The sequence below is a fragment of the Antennarius striatus genome, chromosome 9 (genome assembly GCF_040054535.1).
Source record: "Antennarius striatus isolate MH-2024 chromosome 9, ASM4005453v1, whole genome shotgun sequence".
NCBI classification, from domain to species: domain Eukaryota; kingdom Metazoa; phylum Chordata; class Actinopteri; order Lophiiformes; family Antennariidae; genus Antennarius; species Antennarius striatus.
The window spans coordinates 24,000,622-24,015,000 of record NC_090784.1 but is presented as its reverse complement, the minus strand read 5'-3'; positions in this window follow the sequence as shown (position 1 = coordinate 24,015,000).

Here is a 14,379-nt window from a genome sequence, read left to right as displayed (position 1 = left end):
AAATAAACAAAAACAAACAAACTGGATCCACCTGTGACCCCCCCCCCCAGAGGCCGGTTCCGGTTCCGGTTCCGGGGACGTCTTTACTTCTATAAATCTCAACCTTTTCTCTTCTTCATTTACTAATGTGTGTGTGCGCGCGCCCGCCCCTGAGCGCGCCCCCGCTATCGATCCGCCCCGGAAGCCTTTTTCATATAAAATGTAAATTCCTGCTTCTGTAATTGGCTCCGCGTCTTTATGCAAATGAGCTGACTCGGTGGGCGCGCGGGGAGGAAACGTGTTTAATTTATGCGCGCGCGGGGCGGAAGGTCGATGAGTTAGTTTTCTTTGATCTTCTTCTCCTTTAGCTCCGAGTCTAAAAGTTGTTCTTTAATTTAAAGTTAAACCATTAGAAATCAGTCGGATCAACTTCCGGTTGGTTTAAAGGCCACAAACCCACGTGACGTGTCTTGGTTTTTTTAAATGACGTCATCTCAAAAACAATCACAACAAAAACAATCACCTCTAATCCACAATAATTGATTTCTAACAGATTATCTTTAAATATTTACTGATTTTTTTACATTAAATATATTTAAAGATTATCCCATTTGATGTCATCATTAATAAAACAGGAAAATTAGCTTCACTTTCAGAATAAATCCTGAAATAATTTCAGTTTTTTTTTAAATTAATCTGAAAAATGATTTTAAAAATAGCAGAAAATACAAAAAGGAGCTAAATTCCCATCGTAAAGGCCTGAAGGTTGTTGGTTCCAAACCCAAACTCACAGCCCAGCAGGAGGAAATAGAGACGTTCTAATCTGTTGGCCCAGATTATAATTTAATCCAAAACGCTCTAATCCCATCAATGATTTAACTCTATTTAAATACATTTAAATAATCATTTATTCTGGTCGGTGGTGACCTTTAACCTTCATGTAGTCGCCGTGGGGACGAAGAAGAACACTCTCTGGTAAACAACAACAACGTGAGTGGAGGCCTCTGACCCCCCCACACCCCCGGCCGGTTTCATCTCTGTGGGCGTCGCCACAAACACAGCAGAGGCAACTAAATTATACAACAGACCACACCCCCCTGCTCGTCTTCCTCACCCCCCCCCGCTCATCTTCCTCACATCTTCCTCACCCCCCCCGCTCATCTTCCTCACCCCCCCCCGGCTCATCTTCCTCACCCCCCCCCGCTCATCTTCCTCACCCCCCCCATCTTCCTCACACCCTCCCAGTTTGTCGGTTTAACGTCTGATTCTGTTACTTTAGTGAAAAACATTCGTGCAAACAAACGCTGGACACGCCCACCGTAAACACACACGTCTGAACCCCCCCACCTTCCTCCTCCTCTTCCCCACCCCCCCACCCCCCCGAACTCCACATATTCCCAGAAAACCTCGTCATGATAAAAATACAGCTGCAGGAAGATGCATGTTGATCACACACACACACACACACACATGTTAAACACACACACACACACACACACGTTAAAAACACACACACACACACACACACACACACACACACACACTCACACACACGTTAAACACACACACACACACACACACACACACACACACACACACACGTTAAACACACACACACACACACACACACACACACACACACACACACACACACACACACACACACACGTTAAACACACACACACACACACATTATAGCAGCACAGAGTGTGTGTCTCCAGCCAGTGGAACTGGATGGACGTTCAAAAGCAGCAGGAGGTTCTTTTACCTTCCTTGGCTTTCCAGTCAGGTTGCCCCCCCTCATCCTCCACCCCCCCATCCTCTTCCTCTCTAGTCTCTCCTCCTCCTCCTCCTCTTCCTCCTCCTCGTCTCCAGCGATCCTCTGGACGTTGGATCCTCTTCCTCCTCTCGTCTCACCGGCTCTGCGGCCGCTGCTTCCTCTGCGTCCGTCTGAGGCGAGGTGTGTGTGTGTGTGTGTGTGTGTGTGTGTGTGTGTCGCCTCATTCGACCCGCCCTCTCTTTAATCAGCATGTTAATAAGAAGGTAACTAATCAATACGTTCAATGGCCCGGCTGCAGCGATTGATACCATCTCCATCCCCCTCCCCCTCGCTCTGCCTTCACACACACACACACACACACACACACACACACACACACACACACACACACACACACACACACACACACACACACACACACACACACACACACACACACACACACACCTCCTGCTGATGGTTACTTCATTCAGAAGCATCTTTCTATTTAAATCTGTTCGATCGGCCTTCAGCGGGGGGGGGGTGTGGGGGGGTCCTACGGTCAGTGAAGGCACCACGAGGCTCTGGGCCCTCAGGCCCCCCCTCCAGACCCCCCCCAGCGGTGGGGCTGCAGGTTCGTCGCCCGGATCTTGCAATCCATCGTACGGAATCATCATCACGTCTCTGCTGACTCCGCCCCTTCTGTCCCGATTGGTTAGCTCCAGGATCACTGGTGGAGATCCGTCCAATCAGCTGCTTCCGTTCCACCTCAGCTGCTTCCTGGTCGGTTCAGGAAACGCTTTGAACTGGTTTTCAAACTTTTTGGTTCGAGTCCCGACAGACGAGTCCAACTCTATGAGAAACAGATTGGGGGGGTTGGGGGGGTAATTCCTCCCAGTTGGAGCGCCTGTGTTTCCAGCTGTTGGTTTGCTGGATGTTTGGCCGGGGGGGGGGGCAGGAGATACTCCGGAGAGGCGCCGGGGAAGGGAATATTTAAGAGCTGAATCCTCACTGCTTAAGGCTGGAACACCAGAGCAAACACCCCCCCAACAAGATTATTAATAGATAGACGGAGGAAAACACACACACACACACACACACACACACACACACACACACACACACACACACACACACACACACACACACACACACACACACACACACCCTCCTCAGGACAGACATGAAGACGAGCGCTCCTTCTGAGGACGACATGAGAGGCATGGCAGAGGATGAAGGGAAATCCTCCATCCAGGAAGAACACAGGAGGCTCCGCCCCCCTGACCCCCGACCCCCCCCCCCCACACACACAGTTGCCTCCTGGTAACTTCCCTATCAGTGTGATGTAGATGCTTTTAAATTTGTCTCCCAGTTTATCCTCCTCCTCTTCCTCCTCCTGCTTCTTCTTCGTCTTCTTCTCTTTTGCCCCCCCCTCCTCAACCCCCCCCCCGTATCATTTCTCTCTGGCGTGGCGATCGATGGATATGTAGAACCGCGGCGCTGCTCTCATGTGATATCGATGATGGTCGCTTCATGTTCAGAGGATTTTTCTTTCTGCTGCTTTTAGCTGCTTTTTTTTCCAAACACACGCTGCCTTTATGGGGGGGGGGGGGGGGGGGGTGTTTGGTGGGGGGGGTCCTACTTTAATAAAACCTGCGGATATCTCATTTATGGGGGGGGCGAAGAAGCCTTTTATTTCACGTCGGTCCGACCGTTAAAGAGAGAAATGAAGGCTTCAGTCTCGGTCAGGGCCTGACTACTTCCTGGTGTTTGTTTATTCCAGCAGTAAATTTCCTCGTCTCTGATTGGTCGATTGGTTTCCGTCCCGTGAAAACAGCGGCGTCGTGTTTTTACGATATCTTTCGTCTTCACGTTTGGGGCGATCGGTCGCCGTTGACGACGATCGGAACGACCTTTTTTTTGTTTGCCAGATCAATGTGCTCATACACGCCCCCCCCCACCAGGAGTCACATGGGGGCCGTAAATATTTCTCACAGGATGTGTTTTGGGCTGAAAAGACCCCCCATCATCTCCATAAAGCCCACATAAACGGCCGCGTTCCATTTCGATTCGCCCGCCGCCGCATCGATCACAGGAAAACAAAGATGGCCGACGGACGCCCCCCCCCTCACTGACTGACTGAGGTCCAGTTTCATTGCAGTATCTGCATGTCCGGAGCGTCCCTGGGGGGGGGCTGCAGAATGACCGCTGCCCCCCCCCCCTCCCTGACCCCCCAGCGCTGCTGTCACCCTTCATCACCCCGCTCTCCATCCTGGATGCTGCGGTCGCCTAGCAACGGGGGCCAGGGATCGCCGCGCCGACCAGAGGCTATTGGGAAATCAATCGATACGCCTCGGCCCCGCCCAGCGAGCTGCCCCCCCCCCCATCGCTGGCTGGCTGCCCCCCCATCCTCCTCTGGTTCCAGCCGATGAAGACGATGCTATTAATCAGATTTCAGACGAGTAGCCCCCCCCGCCCCGTTTCGTCCCTGAGCAGAGATTATACTGTACCCCCCCCGACCCCCCCACAGTTATGAATCCCTGTCAACACATCTGGATGTTCCTCTGTGCCCCCCCCCCGTGCTCCTTAAAAACATCTAGATCCGTTTAGCGGTGACCCCCTCCCTTCCCATTTATTCTGGGGGCCCCCCTCCTCTATAATCAGGATGGGGGGGGCAGTAACCCCTGATCCCCTCGGACCGCGTTGGGAGGAGGGGCAACAAATAAGTGTGATCACCTTAAACAGTTTAAGGCTAGGGGGGTTAGCATTGACAGCTAACTAGCGCTAACCTGTGGTCCAATCAGAATCAAACTGAAAGGGAATCCAGCCCCCCCAACACAAGAAAAAACATTGTAACTTAACGATTTTGATGCCCCCCCCCCAAAATAAAAATACTGTAACTTTAAGTTTCCACTGCGACCAATCACAGCGCAGGTTCAGCAGCAGATGCCCCACACTGGATGCCAGCTGCAGCCCCCCCCACCTGCCCCCCCTCCAAGATTAGGCCGACAGATTTCTTGACTTGGGGATGCGCCCCCCCCCCCCCCCCCAGATGGTCATCCAGCACGTGGCTGGAGGTGGGCCGTGAAACAACCCCCCAGCTGGACACTGTGGCCAGGTCACTGATCTCTGCCCCCCCTGCCCCCCCATTTGAAGGCCAGCTGTCCTCAGCTAATGGCGTTGGATTGCCCCCCCCCAGCATGAGCAGCTACAGCCAGGCCACAGGGAGTGTCTAGTTGCCCCCCCCACCCCTCCCCTTCCTGGATCTGCTGGCCTTTCACTGGACAGGGCCGAGGGGGGGGGCAGCGGGGGGGGGGGGGGTTAAAAGCATAGGCTGGTCTGATTTGTTCCCCCCACCCCAGTAAAAGACAGAAAGGGGGTTGAAACAAAAGAAGCTTTTAACCAGAAAAGTGTGTGAATCTGGAAGTCAGAATCAGTGCTGGGGGGTCGCTGGTTGTCCCCGTCAAGTGACTCGTGGGGGGGGTTTAAAAGCATTCTGGGTAACATACAGTTTGGTGTTTGAAGCTAACGCTCTGCTGCCCCCAGGAAGAAGGGTACAGTCGGATGACTTGGCACGGCCCCGCCCGGCGCGGGGGGGCACACCCGGCACAGGGGGGGGCACGCCTTTGGAGCCTGGCTGCCCGCTGAGGGGGGGGGGCTGCTAGGCTCCTCGCCTGGAGTAACGTCGATAAATCAATAGGACACACGTCACTGCAGCCCGAGAAGCCACATGAAACTGTCATTGATCGGCATAAGGTGGGGGGGCAGGGAGGGGGCTGTGGGGGAGGGACAATCCAAGCATGAGGAACCTACGGGTCACCCCCCCTCCCTACTGCTACTCCCTCTTCCTCTTGCTCCTTTCTCCCTTCGTTTTTAACAATGAGGGCCAGGGCATGGGGGGGGTCAAAGGTCGCCACGGTGACCAGCGGCCCCCTCAGCACTGCTGTGGTGCCACGTGCCCCCCCCCCCCCCAACAGCAGCAAAGCAGAGGACACAACCTTAAGGACGCAACGCTGAGGACGCAACGCTGAGGACGCAACGCTAAGGACGCAGCGCTAAGGACGCAACGCTAAGGACGCAGCGCTAAGGACACAACGCTAAGGACACAACCTTAAGGGCTTAGCGTTAAGGACGCAACGCTAAGGACGCAACGCTAAGGACGCAGCGCTAAGGACACAACGCTAAGGACACAACCTTAAGGGCTTAGCGTTAAGGACGCAACGCTAAGGACACAACGCTAAGGACGCAACCTTAAGGGCTTAGCGTTAAGGACGCAACGCTAAGGACGCAACGCTAAGGACGCAGCGCTAAGGACACAACGCTAAGGACACAACGCTAAGGACGCAACCTTAAGGGCTTAGCGTTAAGGACGCAACGCTAAGGACGCAGCGCTAAGGACGCAACGCTAAGGACACAACGCTGAGGACACAACGCTGAGGACGCAACACTGAGGACACAACCTTAAGGACGCAACGCTAAGGACGCAACGCTAAGGACGCAACGCTAAGGACGCAACGCTAAGGACACAACGCTGAGGACACAACGCTGAGGACGCAACGCTGAGGACACAACCTTAAGGACGCAACGCTGAGGACACAACCTTAAGGACGCAACGCTGAGGACACAACCTTAAGGACACAACGCTGAGGACACAACCTTAAGGACGCAACGCTGAGGACACAACCTTAAGGACACAACGCTGAGGACACAACGCTGAGGACACAACGCTGAGGACACAACCTTAAGGACGCAACGCTGAGGACACAACCTTAAGGACGCAACGCTGAGGACACAACCTTAAGGACGCAACGCTGAGGACACAACCTTAAGGACACAACGCTGAGGACACAACCTTAAGGACGCAACGCTGAGGACACAACCTTAAGGACACAACGCTGAGGACACAACCTTAAGGACACAACGCTGAGGACACAACCTTAAGGACGCAACGCTGAGGACACAACCTTAAGGACGCAACGCTGAGGACACAACCTTAAGGACGCAACGCTGAGGACACAACCTTAAGGACGCAACGCTGAGGACACAACCTTAAGGACACAACGCTGAGGACACAACGCTGAGGACACAACGCTGAGGACACAACCTTAAGGACACAACGCTGAGGACACAACGCTGAGGACACAACCTTAAGGACGCAACGCTGAGGACACAACCTTAAGGACGCAACGCTGAGGACACAACCTTAAGGACGCAACGCTGAGGACACAACCTTAAGGACACAACGCTGAGGACACAACGCTGAGGACACAACGCTGAGGACACAACCTTAAGGACACAACGCTGAGGACACAACGCTGAGGACGCAACGCTGCCGTTCGAACTTCCTTCAAGCAAACCCACTTTACGATGTGACGTCGGATTTGCGACAGCCGCTTCCATGGCAACGCAAAAGACGGCCCCCCCGATGTAAGGAGCCCCCTCACAGACCTGGTACCACACAACCACCGTTTCCTGGACAGCAGCTGATTACTGCCCCGCCCACGCTCTCCCTCGCCCCCGCCCCTCGTTTGCAGCTGCAGTTTCATCTGGCGATCAATACGGCACCCGATCAACACGGCCCCCGGATGGTGATATCCACCCCCTCCACCGGGGGGGGGGGGTCAACCCGGCTCTGGAGACGGGTTCACGCAGGGCTGGAGGTTCATCGGCCGCCGCCGTCAGACAGACGGGTGTCGGATTCTCCTGACGACCCAGTTCTGGAGCCCCCCCCCACCCCTGCTCTTGCTGTGAGCCAATCACCGCCGCATTGATCACGCTTGTTCAACCTCCAAATTGGGGTCAACCACAAAAGAGGCCCCCCCACTCCAAATCGTCATCTGTGCTTGTTTTTCCAGCACGCCGCCCAGAAGCCGGACGCCCGGATTCACTGCAACCTCATTTGCCTTCCAGTGTCCTTCAACCCAAATTGGGGGGGTGGTCCCAGAGAGCCCCCGCCACCTCGCTCCCATTGCCCCGCCCTTCTTTCCCGGTGAGCCGTTAACCCTTCGGTGATTTCTTTAATGGCGCTGGCGTCGGTTTGATTATCGCTGCACGTTTACCCAACAGACAGGTGCAAAACGCACGGCAGCCCCTCTGTCCTTGCTCGCCCGGTTGCCGTGGAAACGGCTGATAGAGTAGCTTATCGATCGCCGTGTCCAGTCCCACCCCCCCCCACCCTTTCTGTTCCCCCCCTGAACTGACTTTTTTTCTGCAGTGATGGGCGTGGATCAATAGCCTGTATATTGTATGCTCTCTTCTGCTGTAATAGCAGCAGAGGAGAAGCAGAGGATGGAAATGTGGGAACGTAAGCCAGAGGTTTTAACACCAAAGAAGAAAAATTGTCCATGAAATGAAAGGACGTGTAAATACAGCCAGAAAAATAAAAAAAAAAGGGAAAGGAATTCCCAGCATTCCGTCTGTCACAATCGCTCCATCATCCTCCCGTGTCACGCCGCGTTCATTCGTGAGGATTTTACATCCATTTAAGCAAATGACCCCGTTTTGAACGGGAGCAGACTTCTTCACTGAGGGCCCGTTCACCTCTTTAAAACGGTGACGGTCGAACAGAGGGGGTACCTGGGGGAGCTCGTTTAAATCTGGCCTGAGGGATCCCTCCGAGCGAGAGGTCACGGTTGAAGTCAGGGGGCGGTGGATTTAAAGGTGGGCGCTCCTCGAGGTGTCTCTGTCGCCCCGAGGCACGGTCATCACGATTCCACCAGAGGTGGAAATAAAACCGCAGCGAGGACACAAAGGCTGGACACTTCTGGAGAAATTAGTCGAGTATCTCCTCAACCTCCACTCTAAACGTCTGGATCCCCAACATCGCCCACCCGACTCGTATGTACGTAAAGATGAGAAACAAGGCGAGTAGATTGACGTCCAGTCTGAGGAGTCACACTGTCCATTTTCCTCCAGTGCCTGCTCATATTCTACACCCCCCCCCACACACACACATATGTCAATATGTTTGGTCTTCACTGCGAGGAATGTGCCCTGAGGCGCCCATATAAAATTAGTAGACCATTCCCATGTTGGCTCCCTTTCATGCCCCCACTTGCAAAGCGGCCGACGCCGCGGTATCAATAATTCAGCCACAATTTAGTTGTAGTTGCGCCACATGTTACGGGTCAGTCGTAACGGGGGCTTCTGATGGGTCCGAACCGATGGGCGGGTGTTCATGGTCGAATGATAGCCGAGGAACCCGCTGGAGAGCTCCTTAGAGGAGCAGGAATTGTTCTGATTAAGGAAGAAATGTGGAATATTTTTTGAGAAAGTAGAGCCAGTAAAAACTGGAGTCTCCACGCAGATGGAATGTTCTTCGGTGCGTCTCGAGGGTTAATCCGATCGCGGAATGTTATAGACTTTATGGAAAACAACGCCGCTGCTGAAATTCAATGTATTTTCATTACATTGGTTCTAAAAAACAGTTTTTTGTTTGCTCTGACAGATACATCATCGGCGCTGGAATCGAGTCCGCGATGGGTTTGGTTCGTCGATTGAGGTTCAGAGAACCAATAGTCCGCCTTACATATGAAAACAGTTTTAAAATAGGGGTTCATTGAAGGTGCACCTTGTAGTCCAGCGCGCCTTATAGTGCAGAAAATACTGTAAATCCACTAATCTAGTTGAGAAATCAGAAATTCTTGGCCTCTAATATAATCTGGATTCACAAGTCTCTGGATTTACTGAAAGTAGTTCCCATGGATGGATGCTAGCTAGCTAGCAGCTCTATAGCAATGCTAATTGTAACCCAACAGCAAGCCAAGAATTACGCCGCTCAGGCGAGAGAACTAGCGCATGTTACTTCTCATGCTATGCTATTACATTAATTAGCTTAGCACTCATACATTTCTAGCACAGGTTACACCCCCCACTAGTGGCCTGGCATACGTACTGCAGCAGTTTCAACGGATTCTGCAGATCCACGTCCAGAACGTCGCGGTTTTCAGGAAATTTGTTGTATCCCTGAATCAGTAGAGAAACAAAACCAAAGCTACACACAACTAAAAATGGTTCCAAAAATGTTTTTGATTTGTGCTACAGACATGATTTAATTTATACGTATTCATCACTGATGTGTCAGGTCACGCTGCTAACTACTGCAGTGTCCAAGAATTTTTACGGTTCCATTTGTGGAATCTTTTTAAAAACCGTTTCACTTTCAGCACAATAGATGGGGAAAAAACGGACTTAAAATTCCAGCAACATAAAACCACAAAAAAAAAGGCTTTAATTGGATGTTCTGCAAATTATTACAGAAATAAAAAGGAGGCGTTCACGGGGCAAACTGGTCTTAAATGTCATTTTTGAGCCACATAAATTAAACACAATAAACACGGCTTCACGGTTCAAGAGGTTCGACTCTATCGACTGTTTTCTCTCGGCCGTTGCCGATCAGCATGGGGGGGCCATCAGGCTGACAACACACTGACACTTCACAACACGGCTCATCCAAAGCAAACACTGGCGTTTGGAGTCTTCATCCGCACAATCCACAGCGGCCTCAAACAAGTCTTGGGGGATCATCTCCCCCGCACCATCCCACCAACGCTGCTGGATGTGCGCCCTCCCGTCTTAAGCCAGCCTTGGGGGGGGTTGGAGCTGCTAATCTGGAGCTATAGCTAAAATGGAAATCCGCTGGTTGTACGAGCGCGTCGGACGGAAGGAAGGGGCTGGGAGAGGAGAGAAGTGGCTGCCCTTGCACCTTGGCGAGATGAAAAGCCCTCAAAGCCTGGAGAGGAGGAAAAGACTGGGAGGGCAGAAGTCAAACTCCCAAGGCCGTCTGAGGAGGAGAGAGGGAGAGAGAGGGAGGAAAATCCACCAAAGTTTTCCTCCCCTCCGGCAGATTGTGTATTTGGTCAAACCAGAGACCTGGTGTGGAAACTATATGAAATGTACATTTAATGCAAACTTCTGGGCAACTCGAGAAAAGGCTTCCAGACTGCAGTGACCTAGTTAGGAGTTTAGTCTTTCCAAGCACGTCAACATTCCACCGCTGTTTTATTTACTGGCCTAAGGTGTTACATCACGGACGACTTATTTATTTCATTGTGGTCGCGCTGATCGTAAAGCGTTACTGCGCTCCGCGTTTATTAGCAGGTGGAGGAGCCGCGTTATAAAAGAGGATGACATCGTCCAGCTCATACGAGAATAAAAGATGGAAATAAAAAACACACAAAAAAATCTATATATTTAAAATATATAATTTTATTTAATATATATAACGTATTTAAATATATATTAATATTTACAAATATATAGATTACAGTAAACCCTCGTTCCTCGTGGTTAAAGCGTTTCAGGAACCACACGCAATTAACAAATTCTGTGATAGACCGACCAACTATTAATCTTATTATTTAGGGTGACTTAATCGTTTGTGAACCCTCCCCGTACTGATATAATGGGGAGGGTAATCTGTATTACCTTTAAAACACTCTGATAGACTTTATAAAAACCTTTTGAGTCTCATGGAAGTCTGAGACTCACAGAACTCAGAACACTTCCTGATGCCATCAGCCAATAGAATGCAAGTATGGGATCACGTGACTGCCGACCAGAAATCCGTGTGAACTGAGTAACCCCCCCCCGAGTGAGCGACTTGTTTTTCACGCATGGATTAATTTTGTGATCGGATCTTCGTCCACGTGGAAGAAGTCTGTTTCCCAGCAGAAGATGCTCTGCTGCGTGCTGATGTCGGCGTGTTCGGGCCTGCGTGGGCGGAGCCAAGGAGTCGCGTCCCCAATGGGTTTGTGGGACTTGAGCCTAAAACATTCCCAGAGTCGCTGAAGAAAGTTGAAGCTTCTGGAATAACCAGCGAATCACAAGAGGCTGTTTAACGGCGGCGCGTCGGAGCGTTCGGCGTGACAGGCCGACATCACCACAGATTGCCTTATTGATTATTTCTCTCACCCCCAAGACACATAAGGAAAAATGAACATTTGCTCTTTTCTTTTTTTTTGGATGCAGTAAATATTTTTTTTCATTTTTACAAGCTCTCATGTCTGGAATGAAAAAGGATGCTATAAATTTGATTTCTAGGAAGTCCAGGTAGTCTATTTAAAGGGCTTGAATCTGATCAATATGAGATCAATAAGTTGACAGAAACCCCAAGGACGAATCAAAAAGCGTCAAAAACGACAAAATCTGTCAACATTTGTTCAGAACTTTTTAACTAATTAAGAAAAAAATTAAATAAATTTCTGGATAATTTTCAAAAATGTTTTATGATTTTGGAATAATTTTATTAAATTATAATTTGAATTTGTTTAAAATTATATTTTTATTTCTTTCCTCAAGTTTTGATTACAATATTTCTTTTTCAGGCGACAGAAGCAATCCAAACCAGAGGTGTGTGTGTGTGTGTGTGTGTGTGTGTGTGTGTGTGTGTGTGTGTGTGTGTGTGTGTGTCAGCGATCCGTCAGCGGACGCGTCGCTCTGCCCTCCTGGCAGCTCTGATGAGTTGCTGCTGATTGGCTGCAGAAACACGTCTTGAGCGATGCGGCCCTCCAGTCATGTGACCGCTGGCCGACGGTCGTCGCGGCGATGTATGGCTCAGGTGTGCGTCCGTCACCATCTGTAACGTTAATGATCACGCATGTTGATAACCACGTGGAATGGGTTTGCGCTCGGTTCAAGGTCGCCCCCCCAGCCCTGACAGGAGGGATGACTCCCGCCCCGGCGCCGGCGTCTCTGCTCAAGGTCAAGTGTGTCACTACTTAAACCAACAGGAGCAGGAAACACTCCATCCTGGACGCCGGCTGGCATCAGCGGGACCTTGGGCCGGGATGAAGTCGTATATTCAGTCCTGTGCTTGTATTTCAGGGGGACACTCTATCACCGACGCCACCCCCCCACTTCATTCTACCCGCTTTATGTGACTGAAGGCTAACAGTTAGCATTGATTTCCCTCCTGGAGGGGCTCATCGGAGCGCAATGTGGATGAATCCGGAGGTGTACCCCCTCCACTGATGGGAGGGGGTGCAGAAACCCGAACATGGGGGGCCTTTGTGGGGCCAACGGGGCGCGTGGCGAGGGGACTGGAGTCAGTTAGCAGCTCACGCCTATCAGGACGGACAATGGGGTGGGGGCAAGGATCTCCCTCCCCCCTCCCCCACTGGGAGACACGAGCCGGGGGCTGGGCGCTCTGATGGCCAAGCGTGACATTTAAACCCCATACCCTCCGGTATCTTTACAAGGGCGGGGGGGGCAAAGTCCATCTGAGCACAGAGAAAGAGAACAGGGGGTACGGAGCAGAAGTTCACCCATAAACCTCGTGTCCCCCCCCTCCTTGAGTGTGTCAGGGTGGAGGGGGCCCCATTGTGCAGCAAAGGGCCCTTTGGTGGTAAACAATTCAGCTGTCCACTCGGATCACAATGGGGTCACATCCCGTCGCTGGGAGCATCTGTTTGGAGTAGGTGTCACCCCCCCACTGCCGCCGCCGCTGACCATACGTACGCTGCTGCGGCTAAGTCCCCACTACCACCTGCTCCCCACCCCCCCTACCCTTTATCACTCCCTATCGGATCAATACTGTTCACTCCGCTGCGGTGTCTCTGGACACGCGTGTCGGCGGTTCAACAGCGTCTTCTTTAAAACGCCGTCCGGCGCCAAGGCCCCCGCCGTACGACCCGATTAACACGCGCGTGAGGAAGAAGATGCTTTTCTACCGGAACACAAGCCAGAAAACGGGGGTCACCAGGAGCGCCTCGCTCCAACCGGCTCCTTCCACGGCAGCCTATCGCCCCCTGGTGGTCGGTCTGAGAAGCGCAGGTGTTTGTCGATGCCTGATGAGGAGGAAGCGGCTCCCGTAAACAACGTCACGTCATCAGCACAGAATCGCTTAAAGGTTGCGTTCACATACATTTGCCTCCTTCTGAGTGTTTTCTTTTCTTTTAGCTCAGTTTGTTAGCTCATAATGCTAACAAGTAGAGATGAAAGAACAGTAATCCCTCGCTTTAATGTACTTCCATTTTCGTGGCCTCGCAGTTTTGCAAATTTCATTCAGTGCGATTTTGCATGTTTTTTTTATACAGTGCATCGTGTTTTGTGTCGTGTAATTAAACAGAAGAGTGAAAATGTTCACGCCTGTCTGAGAAACGTGTATAAAGTGTGTAGTGACAGTTTGTATAACCTCAAAACATCCATAGTTACTTTACGGATATTTGCGGGATATTTTCAGAACGTAACTTTTACGATTAACCAGGGGTCCGCCGTACCTTTGGTACAATCTTTACGACACGTGTTCCTGTGAGATATTTACACGTAGTGTTTCCTGGATTTCCTCCAGGTTCCACAGGGTTAACGGAGAGCAGGGTTCTCTGCTGGGGAAGCGCTAATCAGCTCGGAAACATTTGCTGCCCTTCTGGCAAGGTCAAAGAGGTCAGGGCCCCTGAGCTGGATGTCCACTTCATCCCTCGCCCCTCCCCCTCCTGGAGGAGAGCCCGGCCCCCTCGGGGCCCATAGGCCCTGCAGGCACAATCACCACTCGGTGACTGGAGGCTCCCAGAAGCTGGCTTTAATCTGCGAGGAGCCCCAGGATGGACGGCGGCTGTCCGTCCATCAGGCTGTCGGGGCGTCTTGCCTGGATCGTACCCAGGCGGCTCCGCACTGGAGCAATCGACTCAACCCTGGCGTCTGAT